The sequence below is a fragment of the Rhinopithecus bieti genome, unplaced genomic scaffold (genome assembly GCF_001698545.2).
Source record: "Rhinopithecus bieti isolate Rb0 unplaced genomic scaffold, ASM169854v2 scaffold_36959, whole genome shotgun sequence".
Taxonomy (NCBI): domain Eukaryota; kingdom Metazoa; phylum Chordata; class Mammalia; order Primates; family Cercopithecidae; genus Rhinopithecus; species Rhinopithecus bieti.
The window spans coordinates 1,501,954-1,506,315 of record NW_016816945.1 but is presented as its reverse complement, the minus strand read 5'-3'; the positions used below and the strand labels follow the sequence as shown (position 1 = coordinate 1,506,315).

General features: G+C 49.5%; 1 protein-coding gene across 1 annotated transcript in view; it reads left to right on the top strand.

Annotated features, from left to right (window-relative positions):
* The first annotated feature begins 6 nt into the window (after positions 1 to 6).
* The window catches only part of KREMEN1 (kringle containing transmembrane protein 1), a 74,837-nt gene continuing 70,481 nt past the window's right edge, over positions 7 to 4,362 (top strand). Inside the window, exon 1 of the mRNA XM_017855561.1 lies at positions 7 to 79. The gene's annotated coding sequence lies outside the window, so the exon portion shown is untranslated. The remainder of the gene's footprint in view (positions 80 to 4,362) is intronic.

Here is a 4,362-nt window from a genome sequence, read left to right as displayed (position 1 = left end):
CGCCTCGCCCTGCTCTCCGCCGCGGCGCTCACGCTGGCGGCCCGGCCCGCGCCCAGCCCCGACCTCGGCCCTGGACCCGGTGAGTGTGAGCGACCCCCGCCGCCCGCCCTGAGCGGAGCGCACTCGAGGGGCGACAAGGGCCGGCCTGCCTGAGCGCCCCATCCCTCCCGCCTCGGGACCTTTCGGGCCCCTTCCCCGGGCCCCTCGGCGACGCCCCTCAGGCTGGGATGGTCCCTCCCTGCGACCTGGGCTCCCCCCAGGCCCGTCATCGACGCCCCCGGGCCCGGCACTGTCCCCCGGCTGCAGGACCCGGTGCTCCTCAGAGACGCCCCTCAGCCCAGGACGCCCCCTTCGCCTTGAGACCTCCAAGGCCCTCCGCGACGCCCCCCGGGCTGGGACATCTCCTCTGTCTTGGGATCCGGGACCCGCTGCCCGAGTCCCTCAGCGACCCCAGCCAGGCTGGGACGCCCCCTCTCCCCGGTACCTCCTGGGATCCCATCCCAAGTCCCCAGCGACTCCCCCCCGGGCCGGGGCGACCCCTGCTCCCCTGTATGTACCTCCTGGGATCTCGTCCCAAAATCCCCAGCGACTCCCCCCAGGCCAGGACGCCCCCTGCTTCCCGGTACCTCCTGGGATCCCGTCCCCAAGTCCCCAGCGACCCCTCCCGGGCCGGGACGACCCCTGCTCCCCAGTGCCTCCTGGGATCCCGCCCCAAGTCCTTCATCGACGCACCTTGCACTGGGACGGCTCCCCTGCTACAAGAGGCTACATCCCTCTCTGCAAGACCCTCAGCGACATCCCTCCCCCGGGCCAAGGTCCCCTCCCTGAGCCTCACTACGACGCCCCCGCGTCCCCAGTCCTCTCCTCCCTCCTACACCGGTGGAACCCGGCGCCTCCCCGCGCAGAGCAGAGCGGAGGCGGGAGGAGCCGGCGCTCAGCCCCCTTTCCCGAGTCCTCGGCTGCACCCGCTTGGCGGACATTGTAACTTCTGCCTCGCGAGGAACGGGATGGACTTGTTCGCCCTGCTAGAGGCAGGTTAGGGTCCTGGGACAACCTTGTACCCAGACGGACGGGACGTGCCCTCTCTCCCCGCTGGGCCGCTTTGAACTTCCGTATGACTTAGGTGATGGCGCAGCAGGGGAGAGGAAAAGGAAGCGGTGATGGGAAACTTCTCCCCTACTGAGCTTAGGGTGCTCTTCCTGAGGAGGCAACGCCGAGCTACGTGTTTCGGTCACCGCACACCTTAGGTCAATCACTCCCCAGGCCAAGGCCAAGGCCAAGGCCAAGGCCAGGTCTTCCCGAGGTGCGGCCCTGGACCAGGATGAAGCTTGGACTTTGCTTAACTTCCACACTCAACCTTGTAGCCAAATCCTTTCTAAGTTGAAGAGAAGGCAAGTTGAAGAGAGGGCGTTGCATTTCTCTGCAGGTTATTTGGATGTTGAGCATTAGGACATCTGTGAAAGGGATGGGAAGAGTTTATTAATAGTCTGCAGGAGTAAGAAAACCCGCCTCTGGGTTCACCACCCAAAATCACAGACTGATATTGGAAAGGATGGGATTTTGCTGGTGTAAGAAAACTCAGAGTTGCTTTGTTTACTCATTGGCTTGGATTAGCGAAAAAGCTAGGACTTGGTATTGTCACTTACTGCGTGACTTTGGGCCATGCCTTCAGCTCTCTGAGCCTCAGTTTCCTCATCTGTAAAGACAGGATAACTTCTTTGCAGAGTGTTGTGAATATTAAATGATATACTCTAGGTAACATACCCGCATATAGGAGGGAGTCAATAAACATATTTTAATAATACTTTTATAGGACCTCACAGTTCATCGAGTGCTAGACACCTCATTTACCCTGGGAATGCTAAGAGCTTTCTGTCTGATTCATTTCTGTAAAAGGCAATGCTTGGCTTTAAACTGGTAGAACTGGGGTCTCCAAGCGTTGTAAACCCGAGGCTCAGTAAGTGGTTTCTGAGTGATCACCACCTTTTATGGGACTTCTACAGTATGATCACTTCTACTGTTGTGAGGAGTGAGGGACATTCCGAGAGCCAGGATATGTCAACATAACTGTAACCTAGTAACCCCTTAGCTCCACTTTGCTATCTGTGTGGTCAGGATTTAATGTCCCCTACAAAGAGAGAGGTATGGGTGGAAATAGACTGATTCCCCTTCCGGAAAGGGCAGACTAGTAGCTCTGAAAAGCATCAAGTGAGCCAATTCTGCTTAAGCTTGTTGGAAGCTATTCTCTTCCCAGATATCTTTGCTTTTTTAAGATCAAATGCAGCAGCTCTTATGAAGTTTGCACCCCAAATTTTGGTATACTTTTATTTAGGAGTCTGGGGTAGGGGCAAATAATCATTGTGAAATGATTTGTGATAAGTGGCCCAAGTTCCCAATTCACTGAGCCTTGCTAGCTTGGTGTCTTACCATCCTGGTAACTCAGTGCTTTGCTTTTTTGACTTTTCCTGCCTAGTTGCAGAAGCAGTTTTTTTTTTTTTGTCTTTTTTTTTTTCCTTTTTGTGGAGAACGGGGTCTCGCTGTATTACCCAGGCAGGTCTCGAACTCCTGGGCTCAAGCTATCCTCCCGCCTCTGCCTCCCTGAGAGCTGGGATTACAGGCGTGAGCCACCGCGCCCGGCTGCAGAAGCAGTTTTAGGGAGATACCACATGGTCTTCACCAACACATCCTGTCTAGATCCTACCCACTAGCTTTTAAAATCTTTTCCAATAAAACACACACACACACATTTTACTCTGAGGATATGCCAAACTTGCCATTTTATATTTTTTGATACTGTAATTTTCTCTAAAATTTTGTGGATGGAAAAATTATTTCAATATTTGTATTCTGCACAATTTTGTAATATTTAAATTACTGGTGGTTTGCATTTTTGAATGCTGACTTTATAAAACAGTTAGCTCATTCCCCGTCAATCCTACTTCTAATTACAATGTGTACCCAACCCCAAATGATCTCCCTTCTTTTCATTCTTCCTCTAAGATTCTCTTCCTTCCTTCACAACTCATAAGAAGGAAAATAGAAGGTAATGGAATCTAGACTTTCCTTCAAGGAGGAGTGCAGCTAGGGCCGTGCGGTCGATGGGTTCTCTGTAGTGGGTCCCATCTGGAATGTATGGAATTTATGGTCTACTCACTTGGGTGTTTTACTACCTTTAGGGTCTATCAGATGCGCATCAACAGAGCTTCTCCATTCAGGTTATGTTTGCTGTGAATACCTTTTATAAGTTTATAGATTGATGCTCATTCTCCTCTAACTCCTCATCTGGAATTTGCCCTACTAACCAGTAGTGTGTTTGCCATAAAACCTATGAGTTCAGTTAACAGCTAGAATTCACACTGTCTACCAATTCTTGGCCCTCTTGGGGACTTCATTAATGCTAATAGAATTATCTGTAAGCAACATGGGGGCTGAAGCAGTGAAGGAGTGAAGGGTCCATACCAGTTACTTGTATGCTTTGAGTATTTTAAGAAACACCATTTCGACGTGGTATCAGAGACCTCTGATATTTTTGTGAAAATATATTTTGGCCCCTAGACAAACTATTTAAATATTTGAGGCCAGGCGCGGTGGCTTACACCTGTAATCCCAGCATTTTGGGAGGTCAAGGCAGGTGGATCACCCGAGGTCAAGTGTTCGAGACCAGCCTGGCCAACATGGTGAAACCCCATCTCTACTAAAAATACAAAAAATTAGCTGGGCATGGTGGCGGGTGCCTGTAATTCCAGCTACTTGGGAGGCTGAGGCAGGAGAATCACTTGAACCCAGGAGGCGGAGGTTGCAGTGAGTCAAGATCGCATCATTGCACTCCAGCCTGGGCAACAAGAGCAAAATTCTGTTCGAAATCAATCAATCAATAAAAAATATTTGAGATAGGCAATGAGCCCGTTTATAAATCTTAAAGCAAGAAAGCATTCCTTTTAGGCTCACTCCTCATAAACAGAAAGTTGATATACTCAATATAGATATTATTGATACACTCATGGTTTAGCATAGTTAGCTAATAAATAGCAAATCAAAAGCAATAAATGAGTAAGATAAAATACATTGTTTTAAATAGCTTCACAATACACAGATTAGGGATTTTTGGTGATGGGGAATATACCATCCTTAATTTAGAATTTTTGAGTATGGAAATGTCAACTGATAATCTAGGTCAGGTATAGGCAAACATTTTTTGTAAAGGGAAGACAGTAAATAATACGAGATTCATGGGACTTATGCTATCTCTGTTGCAATTATTCAACTCTGTAGGGCAAAAGCAGCATAGACAAAAGATGAATGAATGTGACTATGTTTCAGTAAAACTTTATGGACACTGAAATTTGAATTTCCTATAATTTT